Raw genomic sequence first — 14035 nt, 5'->3', positions numbered from 1 at the left:
GTTTCTCGTTTTGTGACAGCTATTTGAGTTTTGCCGTGACTTGAAATTCAGTCTAAACCCAGAGGGTCAGGCAGATCCTTATTTAGCCAGCCGTCCTTTTTCGCCCTGTTAAGAAAACAATGTTTACTGTGCTCACTTCGTCTCTGGGCCTCAGGAGAGCCCCTGTTCTCATCTAGTGTCGACTTCCTTTCTGCCACTCTGCTGCCACTCTTGGGACTTTTTTTGTTAAAACAAGTGTAGCCAATAAAACACTGTGATGAAAAGGAAGAATAGAAATTGGTGTCAGGGCCAGCTGAAGCGGAAATCAACAAAGCAGAGTTGATGCTGTGCTCTTTTTGAAAAAGGGAAACAAAGTATAAATACATTGATTTGCTCTGAGAGAAGCTCTATTGACCTCTCCACTGTCTCCTTGTGTGCTGTCCAGTCTGAGTGAAAAGCAGAAAATGAGGCTCCGTCTTTCCATCCTGTCCTTTGTCTATCTCCTGCCTCTTTTCGCTGTCTCATTTTCCCCAATGTCTGATGGTCTGGTGGTCACGGCCTTGGCTCAGTACCAGACCTTTGATGTGGGTCAGGGCTGGATGGAGGTCTGGGTCGCTGGCAGGGGATCTGGGTCTGTCTGCCCTGGTCTGGCTGGACTGTGTGTTCCCTCGATGCAACTGCCAGTTTGCCGTTTGTGGATGGCTGGATGATGGCTGGAAGAGACGTTCAATGTTTTCACCACGTTATGCTCTTCTTTTGTCTTTTCCATATAAGTGTTAGATAGGGTGTAAGATCAGGAAGTACTGATCCAGGTTTAGCACCTGAATGTCATGATGGCGTCTTTTTCCAGTTGATTTGTATTTCAAACTTTCTCTCTGGTTTTAAATGCTGAAAATATTATTGACGAGTGTATTGCATCGTATGTTCTGTATAGAGCTGCAAAAAGAAGAGGAGCTGTTGGTTCAAAAGTGTTTTTCTGCATGGTAAATTCCCACTTCAAAGGTTTTTCTTCGACAAAAAACACTCAAGTCTGGAGTAATTTAAGGAACGGTAATGGATGACCACCCAAACATCATCTGAGATTCTCTTTGCATCAAAATTGCATTGACTTTTACTTCAGATGCCGCAAATAACTCTCCTCACTTTCAAACTGGAAAGTAGTAAACATAGCCAGGAGATAAATGTATTGAAGTAGAACTACAAAGCCTCACCGAGTGTAAATTAAATGTACTTTTATTTTCCAGCCGGTATCAGTGTGTTGACCGGCCAGATGATTGGTGTCCTGAGGTTTTCTCTGGCTGTTTGCTCCCTGACTGTCTCACATGGTTTCATGAGCCGTTTTTGGGTCTGTTGTTGCAAGAGTTATGCCAACCCTTCAGTGAAGGGAGTTCTTCACATAGCTGACATGATTCAGGGAGCTGTGTTTGTGTGCATGCTCATCCGCACAGGAATGTCTCACTCCTTTCTGTCTCACCTTTGATCATACAGTGCAAACATGAGGATTCAAATTCATCCCAGAGCCTGAAAAATTGAGGGAGAGAACTGACTTTTAGAGAGAGACATCCTGCGACAGAGAGATACTCATAAATACATACAGAAAAGATAAAAGATAAACAGGGTGGATAAAAAGGCTTTGAACCACACAGACAGCAGTACACCGTGAAGGCTTTGGTAATTCACAGGTGTAAGGTTTGTGAATTATTGATTGTGCGGCGGCTGCAGCCTACAGTCTGCACTGATATCGATATTCTTTAAAAAGCAGAGGTCTGCGGTGCACTGGTGAGACCTCCCGAATGCTGCTGCAGGCCGTCAGTAGCCCATTACACCGAGAACTGAAGAGGGTTTCTGCAAAACTAAATTTTAAATGCATTAGCTGAAAAAACACAGAGAAACCGCTCTAATAATCTCAATTAGACAAAAACATTAAACATCAGTTAAGTGTATTTTATGTACAAGTGTAATCCAATCTCTTCAAATTCTCGAGAAAATAATATTGTTAGCTGGTGTATGTTGTGAATTATCATCATAAGAAGTACATTTTTCAGCTTTTTCGTAACCTCTAAGTGGCTATTTAACCTTTCTCCTCAGTCGTAGCTACTAACATTATGTTGTCAATGGCCGAATTTAGAAGTTGCATATTGGTATTGGCATGTCAGCATGTTTGCTACTTTTTAAAAAAAAATTATATATGTATTTAATCGTTATTATATATATTATGAATATTATATATTTGTTATATCACATTTTCAACCCTCTGCAATGAATATGTTTATAAGCTACTATCTAGCCGGTAGCCTACATTATCACTTCAGTTGTATATTATAAAATGCAGGTATATAAATGACTTCATCGGCCACCGTTGCATGCTGCACCTTATCAAATTATGAGCATTGCCAGCCTCTTCTAACCGTAGCTGCATTTTACTGCATTGTTTATGGGTTAGGTAGTTTAACGTTGCCAAACGGGCAACGCGTTAATTCATGTGAACATGCGTTGTGGCTGCCTTTCCTGTCTCACCACTGACGAACCATGTCTCTTGTGGAACATTTTCTACTGTGAAAGAGCGGAGTCGGATGGTGCAGTAATGTTACTTATATGGTGACTTCCTCCATTTTGGTCCCAGTGGTGATCCCTCAAAGTTCACGCAGAAATGTGGGAGGAATGAATTACTATTGGTCCAAAATTCCTCTGTTATAAAATGCTGGGACAGCGATCAGATTCACAAATGAAACAGACATATAGATAGATATAGATATAGATTTGATGAAATTGTGACAAGAACGTGTCTTTGTATGGAAAATATGGCAAGGTTAGAAGTGTAAGTGAGCACACACACACACACTGCTCTCCATCTCTTTCTCCCATTTATTCTCACCTTCCATCCCCCCTGCTGCTCCCATAGAGACGCAGAGGAATGCTGATACAGGGATTTCTTTTTCCATCTCCCTCCTCTCTCTCTCTCGATCTCTACTCTGTCCGTCTCCTCCTCGTACTCCTCCTCCTCCTCCCCGCCGGTCCTCCCCCTCTCCCCCTTCATACCACAGCCTTCACTCCCCTTCTCACTCATACCCTCTTTTGCCCTCCTCTCATATCTCTTTCGCTGTCTCTGTCTCGGCTGCCATCTTCCCTTCCCTCTCAAAAACCATCGATCCACTTCAGCTGTTTGACCTTTGAAGGAGGCAAGGTCAGATTTGATTAAGGGGGAATGGGTTATAGTTACGGAGGGATAGAAGAAGGGAGAGGAAGAGCCTCTCTGTTCGGTAGGATGGGTAGGATGTGTGTTTCCAAGTGTTTTGTCTCCTGAAGGTGAAGAGGCTCGACTGGACAGATGGATTGGTTGGAGGACTCGAGGAGAAAATGATGGTCAGGTAGATTATGAAGGCGAGTTTGCAGGGACTTGAACAATGGAAGTCGAAATTTTAGGCTTATGTATGTCAGCAGTCTGTCATCCACAAGCCTTGAAGTGAAACCTTTGCACACAAAACAAAGCCAAAAGCCACCAAGCATCGTCTTTCCTTTTATTTTCACCGCAGCTCGATGCATTATCCTCTCGTGTAGTCGCAGTTGCATAAGTATCGATGTGTAGACAGACAACAATAATAACCGCAGACAATGCTGCTGAATTTTAAAATGTTTCTCTTCTGGAAGGGCAAAGAGGAGAATAATAAGGGTCTGGTGACACTTGTGCTCATGGGGATATCATAAGCAGAATGAATGAATGACTTTTACCTCGTACGAATGGATGGATAGATCGAAGAATCAACTTTTTAAGCGGCCTAATGTTAACCAGGAAGTCTACAATACAGCATGCTTCTGGTTTAAGCCTGTAAGGTACATAGTTAAAAACCTGCATTTCAACTAGTATTCCATGTAGGTTTTCTCAAATCACTCTGCTAGACAAAAAGTCCTTTATTTTTAGATGTTCACATACTGTGGCTAGCAAAACATCCATTTTAAGTTGCTGCTATGCTCCCAGCTTGAACCCTGTGGTTCTTTGTTCATGAAGGGCAGTAGAAGTTGACCAAAAAAAGCTTTTACTCCAGCTGTGGCCTCACTGCCCCAAGGTGACTCGACACAAAGGAGTACCAGAGAGCAGGAGAGGTTAAAAGAAGGACAGGTAGACAAATGGAGGGAGGCTGGAACCGAGGGGTACGAAGCAACCTGGTTGGCTGGTTGAACCCAAATGATTCTGCTAAAAAAAAGAGAATAAAAGAAACAAGAGGAAAACAAAGAAATTAAGAAAAGAAGAACAAAGAGGGAAGAGACTGAAAAGAAAGAGAGATAAATTATAAAGGACTGAGGGGGAAAAGGGGAATAGGAGAGATAGTAAAGAGGGGGACTGTACTGTGTGTGGACTTGGTAAGAGGGCTGGCAGAGGAGGAGATAACAGCCTTAATTGAAAAAAAAAAAAAAAAAAAAAAAAAAAAATCCTCAGTGACTGGAGGGTGAAGAGAAAAATGCGGCATGTCATTCACTGATTCTTTTTCTGCTGCTCCTTTTTCTGTTTTCAGTCTCCATTCTTTGTTTCTCTCTCAGGTAGATGTAGATGTGTCAGGCTGTTTACTCCTCCTCCACTTGCCTCTCTGCATGTGTTTAAATCCCAGGATCCCCCTGAAGGTCACTCAACACTTTCATTCTTTGTGTGTAAGGTGTGTGTTTGTGTGTGAGTGTGTGTGTACATGTGTGTGTGAACATGGTGATTTAGAATTAGTCCATTGAAGAACATAAGGTTACTCTGTCAACTTGGGCACATACACGTATATAAAACTGACATTTGTATGCATTCTTTCACTCTCTTTCACCAAATCTTCTCCTGGAGCTGCTGATCAGGATATACTTGACTCTCTCGCTTTGTAATCTACAAATAAATGTAAAACATTGTGGCTACGTAAACTGGTCAGTATGTTACAGTTAGAGAAGTATCACTTGTTAAAGTTAGGAAAAATTGACTTTATCTCAGTTTAAAGTCATTTAGACAAGCTAGTTGGATTAATGTTGTTGCTGTTCACAATACTTTTATAATCTTTATAAATGTTGCCAATTTAAATGTTTTAGATCACTGTGACAAAACTGAAGCTAGCTCATGAAAAGTTAAAGTATAGGAGACACATGGTTTTGACAGGACAACCAGGAGAAGGGTAATCTGTTTTTGGTCAATGTGCTGGTGAGTGAATAAAAAAAGAATGTGCTCCTCTAAAAACACAACCTTTTGTGTCTTTTGTGCAAGCAGCTTATTACGACCCAGTTACGTTTTAAAATTAAGTGACCTCTTGCGCTTGTATAGATAACAACAATCTGGTGTCCCACAGAAGTGACACAGTTCGGACGACGTTGATATAATGCGAGGTTTTCCTTTTTAGGGGCAGACTTGTGCCCATGTAATACCTCCAAATGAATAAAACCATAGCAGAAGAAGAGGTTGCAACAAGAGTATTTAAAAGAGCAAACCAAAAAGACGCATCCGACATGAGGCACATGACATGTATGTTTGTGTCGTGTTATTGGGTTTGAATGTTAAATTCTCCTCATCAAACCACATTGATTTTTTTCATCTCTTCAGATTCATCAGCAATTTTTGCTTCAAATACACTTTGTCACATTTTGTTTTTATCGATACACCAACTTTTCCACCTTTTCATTTTGTTATTTCTTAGGTCTTTTTTAATTTGAAAATACACGAAACAAGTTGATGGAAACAGCCTTTGAAAATCTGACAATAGCATGTGCATTACTTTTTGCCAAAATACTACACTGCAATGCTTCACATTTAATAGATAAGAAAACATGCAGTTTAAAGCAAACCACTGAATACTGAAGGAACAGCACTGGAGGGAATCATTTTGAAAAACAACCTCTGTTTCTTTCATTCCCATTGGACCGTTGCCTCTCCATCAGGCACCTTTAAATGCCCCTCTCTCCCCTTCATCTCTCTCTCTCTCTCTCTCTCTCTCTCTCTCTCTCTCTCTCTCTCTCTCTCTCTCTCACTCTCTCTCTCTCTCACTCTCTCTCACTGATTCCCCTCCTACTGCAGAAGGAAACTGTTCCCTGTTATTCCTGACTCTCAGGAAGTGCTGCCTATTGTTTGCAGCGACTCGAGGGATGTGGGGCAAGGGTAGCCGGAGACTTTTGCAGCGAGTGTTTGTGTGTGTATCTGAATGTAGGAGGGGTTTTATGTTTATTCCAGCAGGCATGTGTGTAAAGTTTACAGCAAGGACATATTTAAAATACATGCAATTGAGATGTCCTTCAGTGTAGCGGAGTAGTGGAGAGAGAGTGAAATAGACTCGGGGTTAATGGAAGGTCAGTCCAGCTGTAAAGTCAGTGTGATGATTTAATGGTAACCCTGTAAATCTGCTGCTGTCTCTGCTTGGTTAGGACTCCTTTCAGAAGAAGTGGTGGATGGAGGTTATTTGTGCTGCATTACTTGTTCAGTAGAACTGTCTCTGCTGTCGTCTTAACTAAAACTTCATGCCCTAATCAAATTGTTAGAAAAGTTACTCAGAGGCTTGGTTCAAAATCAAACATATCGGACATTTATTCTTGCAAGAAGGAGCAAATACATGTACACTCAAAAAAGGATGTCCAGCATTGCTCCACGTCACTCCTCCGTAGGGCAGCTTTGTACAGTGTGACAAACAATTGACAGTCACCCCCTTTCCTTTGTATCTGCTTTCGTATGGTAATACTGAGTAGATTTGCAGGTCACACGATAAGGACACAGGGGACTCGTCAATTAGATGTGGAAAGTAAAACAAAAGGAGTCACTTGCAAATAAGAGCGAAACAAAAGAAACTTTTCAGAGCCGCTTGACAAGAAACTTTCCTGAGCCACATGCAAACAAGAAGAGACAATCTTTTTCTTTCCATCACAAATTAATTCTTGGTGTCTTTTATTTCATATACTCGTTCAAATTGCTGTGCCCAATTTCACTCTAACGTCTTAAATTTTACTCTTTTGAACCAAGATAACATGAAACACTTACACACATTATGAGAATGTTGTGACATATGACAAGAGTAAGACACAAAATAGTGCCTTGGAGGTGGATGAACACACATGTAAACAACTGTGAAATTTTAGTTGACAATTAACTGACAAACAAATATTTGCAATAAACAATTTAAATGCATTTTTCTGTTCATTTATGCCACTGTCATAAGAAGAAACATTTGAACATACTTAAAGGGCATATACTGTATAACATGAATAACAACTTTACTGATACCAACAATCAAATCAAGGATTATGGTGGCTCTAATTCTCCACACATGTGCCATCAAACCACAGAAGAAGAAGAAGAGGGTGCAATGACATGATGTCATTAAAGCAGCACCAGTCAGTCAAACCTCAAACAGTGGAAAACAATGTGGAAATAGTGATGGAAATATGACATTTGTGTTCATCCAGATTTTGTTATACACATTGATGGAAATGATTGTAACAATTATGCCAAATGATTGCACCAGGTCAAATCATTGCAATCAGGCCATTATGTAATAATTAGCATTGGACTAGATAGAAGTGGGAGTAACAACTTCATCCCATCTGACTTATCACAGTAATGTAATTCAACCGAAAGGTACAATGTAAATCAATCATTGCCTGGTCCTTTATTTTCTCTTCCATATTTACTTTTCTGCTTCAAACAGGTTGTCACACTCCTTCTCCGGCCAACAGGGACTCGATGAAAGCTGCATGTTATCTGCAGGGACATGAGTGTTGTTAAATGGGTCAGAGCATCAAAGTGGTCCGGGTTTAAGCTTTATCTGGGTCACAGTGATTGATGAGAGTGAAGATAGTCTTAGAAGAACTGAGAGGGAAATCAGCCACGTAACAAACCCACTCCACACAAGAGGCAGGACAATATGTGTGTGTGTGTGTGTGTGTGTGTGTGTGTGTTAGAGAAGACACACACACACATGAAGAAGTTATTCTTCTTTTAGGGTTCAAAGGGAGGAAGAACCAGGAGACGTGAACTTTGGTGGGGAAGAGAGAATGACAGATCATTATAACCTTGCTGCAAGTGAGAGGACCGAGTTACATGTGTCAGACTGCTGCATGATGTAACTGAGTTATTATAGCATAACAAACACATAAAATGATAAAGACAGAGAAAAGCAAATTAATAGATAGTAAAGAGAGGAGATACAGAGAGAAAACAAAAAGTACAGAGGAAGAATAAGAACAGAGACAGGTGAGAAAATGAGGACTTGGGGGAGATAAAGGGAACAAAAGAAGGAACAGATTGAGGTTAAAAATGACAGATAAGGCTGTGATTTAAAAATGTGATATAGTGTTGGAAGAAGAGAAATATGAACAGAAAAAAAGGGGACGATGAGGGTAAAGGAGAGTTGATTTAATGAAACAGATTGTGAGCATGGCAAAAGGACGAAAGAAGTCAAACATGAAAGGAGAGAAATACCTCTAGAGAAATGCCCGGGGACTGAAAAGACACGAAAACTGGGTGGACAAAGAAAGAGGCATGGGCATAGAGTAGATATGGGGGAGGAAGAGCAACACAAGACGTGTGGAAAAAATGTATGGGAAGAAAAATGAGGAGGAGCAGAGGAGAGGGAAGTCAGGGAAGATGAGGGGAATCTTGCCAGAAGGGTTTCTGGGTCGATGGGAGCTTCACGGGTACCTCTGGGACAGACAGAAATCACACACACACACACACACACACACACACACACACACACACACAGAGAGAGAGAGAGAGAGAGAGAGAGAGAGAGAGAGACTGAGAGAGAGATAGATAGATAGATAGATAGATAGATAGATAGATAGATAGATAGATAGATAGATAGATAGATAGATAGATAGATAGATAGATAGATAGATAGATAGATAGAGAGATGTATACTTGTACTTGTTCATGTGATACACACATTATAGGACTCGCACATTCACACAAACTGTAATGTAGGAGAGCGGAGAGTCCTTTGGGAACTCAAAGGCCTTATAGACACGTACACGCACACACACACACACACACACACACACACATACATTACAGTACAAGGGCAAATCACAGAATAATATATCACTGCTACAGCACACAGACTCACAGCTGGACCCTGCGTATTGCATATCCACTCAGAGATTAAAAAAATAAAAACAAAATTAATTTCCTTCTTTCATATTAATGTGCAGAATTGTGATTATTGTTTAAGGTTTCTATAAACAGCTAAATGGAGAGAAAACAATGCGTTGTTAAATGCTTCTCAGAGGTTTTACCTGTTTTGCCCTCAATGATGGTAGACTAGGTATTACTAGAACCACCTCTTTGTAAAACAATGCAGTCCAGCAGCCAGATTCCATTACAACAACGACCTATGAGCCCAGAGGATGAACACCGCTAACACATCTTCTCTTTGCTATGATGCTTTCATAAACAGACGATTAGCATTGTGTCTGCCTCCGCCTCGTGTTCCCTTCCTTTACTGCCAATATTTTTGTGCGTCAACAGTGGAACATCTTTTAGGGGACCACAGGGGGTGCAGAGGTAATTTCATGCCTCGGTAGCTGTAACATGAGACACCCCGTGCACTGAAGGGCAGAGAGCTGGTCGAGTCGGTGACGGAGATTGGGGAGCAATAACACTGTGAGCACACAGGAGGAAAGGGCACAAGGAGAGGACTGGGAGGGAGGCTGGATAAATGAGAGAGGGAGCATCTCTGCAGGGAGATCACCAAGGGGAAAACACCACAAAAAGCTTTTTTTTATTTTTTATTTGCACAGTCACTCTGCTCATGCTTAAACTGGATTTACATTGACATGAACACTACGTAAAGGCGATTTCTTTTTTTACAGTCCACAACCAAAAGATACAGTTACAAAGATCTAAAGCAGAGAAAAAAAAAAGTAGATCTTGAAACTTAAGGTGGAACCATTTTCATCTTTGGCCAGTAAAGTATTTGATATAAATTAATTTATTGTCAAAATTGTTGTCCAATTAATGGGAGGACGTGCTTATAGGTTGGAGACAGCAGAAACAGAGAAAGAGATAAGGAGTGAGTGATGTGCCAGAGGTCGTAAAAAACTGTCATCTGACATGTAGTTCCGATCATTAAAAGACTGCCATTAAAAGCTGCTGTAAAATGGACACCTTTGACTTCAGGACACCTTATTTGAGTGCTAATGCATTACCAGTAAATTACTCTGAGCAGCGGCTGCATCGCCACTTGGCAGGTCATCTCTCTGAAGTGTCACCTCGGTTGGCGCTGCGAGGGTTATTTGATCTTACCACAAATATTTTAACTTTCTTTGAAAATGTTTAGTAAAACCTACAACTTTCCTCAACCTGAAGAGCTTTTCATTTTACATAACAAAAAATAAACATGAACAATACGGACATTTCATCATTATCAAGCAGCCCTACAAGGACTCGATCACCTGCTGCACAAATGTTGGAAAATGTCAAATATAATTTTTCCCACATTTCTCGGCAGCAGGCGGATTATTGTGAGATGCATACTATCACTTTATCACCATGAGTGGAAACTAGTCTGCAAATATCAAAAGGTGAAAATCGGGCTCGATCAATTATCAGTGAAGTTTATAGAAAAGCTCAAAACAAGTCTGTATTCATCCAGTCAAACTGGGCCAGCCAAATAACGATTTGATCATAAATTATCTTATTACTTGTGGTTGGCCAGTACTGATAAGTTGATTTATTTATCCGACATTACAAAAACCAAAAACAATAACAATATGTAACTTATCTGTGAATGAATTTCTTATATTGTGATTTCAAATGACTAATTCATTGCTTGTTAAATTTACTTCCAGAAATCCCAAAGCAGGAATTGAAACAGTCACAGGCAACCCTTAAACATAGGACTCAGTTAAATAGTGTAGTTAGTTTTTAGTTATATATATTATATACATATAGTAATGCTCCTGCCATTAATATAGCAGAATATGTCCCTTTTTAGTCTAGTTGGATTTACTTTGTCACCGATTTTCCTCAGACATTTTGCAATAGATCACAGTAAGAAAAGAACAGTTAGGACTGTAATGAATATTTGATTAATTTGTGCAGGACTGGCATTACCATGGAAACCAAATCCCTGGCTGAGCGTGAGAAGCATTTCAGGATTTCACCTTACTTTTGACTGTCTACCTTCAGTGTTTACCTGCATAAATAGAGAGTAAATGCACTCTTAAGCTTGAGACGGTGCATCTGTATGACTCCACAGGGCAGGGAAATGGAAATGGGTGGAGGTGAGATAGCTTTGGCCTGAGAGCAGAAGGATGAAAAGAAAATAGCGCGTGGACAGACACCTAAGAGCCAGTCGGTGGAGGACAACGACACTGTAGACAAACAGAGGGAAAGACAAGAGCAGATGGATGATGGAGGGGAGGAGGGATGCTGCATCGCTCTCTCTCGTTCACCCTTTAAAAGGTTTACAGCCGTTAAAAGCTGACTGGAGTGCAGATTATCTCACCTGTGGGGACAAACTGGAGTTCGCTGAAAAGGTCCCTCTCTGGTCTCTGTGGGGAATCATTGTGTCTGGAGATAACACACACACACACACACACACACACACACACACACACACACACACACACATACACACACGTACAGAGAGACAAAGACGGATATACTGTGTCTGCATCCTGTGATGATGTATTGATTGCCTCATATATGGACTGTATAGATCCAGCTTTAAGATTACATTAGGCACTCCTTTTCCTTTGTGTATACGTTAACGTGTGTGTGTGCACGCGCGTGTGTGTGTTAACCATATTTAATTTATATGAAAGTGTGTTTGTGTGTGTTAGCCTCCCAACTGTGTTGCATCAGAGTGTGACGCTGAACAGCTCTCAGCTCATGAATTATACATGAATTAAACATCTTGATGTCAGCGGTGATCTGCTCAGCAGACCATTATACTGCTACTGTACCCGGGCTCTGCTGTCTAAGGGACAGCTACAGCGCAGCGGCCTGGGACCTGTATACAGTGGTGGCTCCGTCTTGGTTCTATAGAGCTCTGGTTTTAACAAAGCTTTTCATTAAATGCTCCGTGTTAATTGTGTTCAAACAGGACGGTTACACGTAGAACAACAGTTTTCAGTGTGCGAGACATTGTGATGTGTCACAGTGAGAGGAGCACAGGTGAAAATCAATGATGGCTGGATTTGATTTGGCTGCTTCAGCTCCTGGTATTGCGTATGCTCGCTCACTGTCCCATTGCCATGGTCCACTGGGACACTTGAATAAAAGGGAGCAGTCATTAATGTTACTACTACTAACACCTGCTTTTCCTATTACGACAGTTTAACATGTATATAGATGGGCTATAAAAGTAAAAGTAAAATAAAGCAGAGCAAGGAAACACAGGAAGGTTACATGATGTAAAAAGACCAACTCTGTGATTGGATTCTCCACTATGTAGTGGACAAGTGACCAAATCTGACTAAAGCACAAATGTCTACTGTCCCATGCTCACAAAAACAATGCTGACATGCTGATATTCAGAATGACAGGTGAACTATGTTTATCATCTTAGTTTGGCATATTAGCATGCTAACAATTGCTACTTCCCACTGAAGGCTAATGGGAATCTTATTGGTTATTTGCTCGATGAAAAGTATGTGCAAACCCCAAATGTCACTCAATAGTCCATTATATCGTGGACGAGTGGACAATTTGATTGAATCACAAGAGTCTACAGACGAACTGTAGATCAGCTGGCTAACGTGTTAACAATAACAATGCTAACATGTTGATGTTTAAAGACCCGTCCTAACACATTTAAAGCTCAACTTCTTTATGCAAAATTAAATCTGTAAGGACACTGAACACTTTACAGAGTTTGACTGGCTGTGTGATAACATTGAAGTCTTGAAATGTTCCACAAATGTTACTACATCCTATGGAGCCAGACCATTTTTCATATGTTTGTTTGATTTTCTTCTGTGCAGAAATGGATTTGAGCAGAAACACAATTGCACTGTGACATTTCCGAATGTTTCCGGTGTCGCATGAATGAAACCTCTTTGGAAATTGTTAATCTGCTCAGCAGACTGTGCCGCAGCTTCAGCCTGTTTGTGGTTTCTCACTGTCGGAAAGATAAACCGGCTGGAGGCGGCCAAGCTCGCCCACAGCCAAATCAATAAAGGCATTTCAATTTTTTAAAAGGATAGTGCCTTTGAATGTAATGGCTTCACACTTTGCTAAGTGAAAAGGCCACACATTCCCCAATGAGCACCTCTGGTTATGGAGCTGTGGGAACAAACCTGAACATCATGTACTCTTTTATTTTGTATCTTTCTGCTTCAGCATAACTCCCTGTACAATTTCATAATGTGAAATTCTTCAAACTCATATGGTGTCTTGCTTTTCTTCACTTAGATCTTTATTGAACAGGTACCAGATTTCTTGATTATAAGATGAAATTCTCTATAGTCAAGGTGACGTGTTCATCAGGTTTTGGTTGGTGCAGCTTTTATTTCCCTGTTAAAGCGCTGCACTTGACTTTGTCTTCCCAATTAGACAAGACAAGAGGCAGAGATTGCTGTGATTTATGATGCACAGAGTTTTATGCTGTATGGATGATCGATGAAGCGGCTTCGATGTGGTTGTTCATTGGTATTCCTTCGCTGTACTGGCAGCTCTAACTAAATTACAGGTGAAAGGTATTAAGTTATGTACACGAGCGGTGCACAGAATCCCAATGTTTCCTCTTTGTCCACTCTGATTATCACCGAGGTGCTTTGAGAAGCTTGAAAAACCAATTGGGATGATTTTCATGTTTTAAATTAGAATGAGCAAACAACTCATGGTTCTGTGTCAAACACCCTCAGACACCACTGAAATTATAAACTGCAAAAGATATAACATATGAACAAGGTTTGTCTTTTGATAGCGTTCTGAGAAGATGCAGGCCAAAGATTCTACAAACGCTCAAATCACATGCTTGTCGATTTCCAGTCTGCCACAACGAGGCTGTAAATAATCATTTCATTTGCCACAATAAGAATCAGTAAAATGTTCAATACATTTTACAGCAGGACATTTAAAACAATGCTTCAAATGAACGTACACATA

General features: G+C 40.6%; 1 protein-coding gene across 2 annotated transcripts in view; it reads left to right on the top strand.

The window, feature by feature from the left end:
- Nucleotides 1-14035, top strand: part of mtcl2 (microtubule crosslinking factor 2) — a 112047-nt gene that overhangs the window by 22967 nt on the left and 75045 nt on the right. The gene's annotated exons all lie outside the window — the stretch shown is intronic.

Source organism: Embiotoca jacksoni, unplaced genomic scaffold (genome assembly GCF_022577435.1).
Source record: "Embiotoca jacksoni isolate LCO1_2020_lvr unplaced genomic scaffold, fEmbJac1.0.p SCAF_9, whole genome shotgun sequence".
In the NCBI taxonomy this organism is placed as follows: domain Eukaryota; kingdom Metazoa; phylum Chordata; class Actinopteri; family Embiotocidae; genus Embiotoca; species Embiotoca jacksoni.
This window is presented reverse-complemented; position numbering and strand designations above follow the sequence as displayed.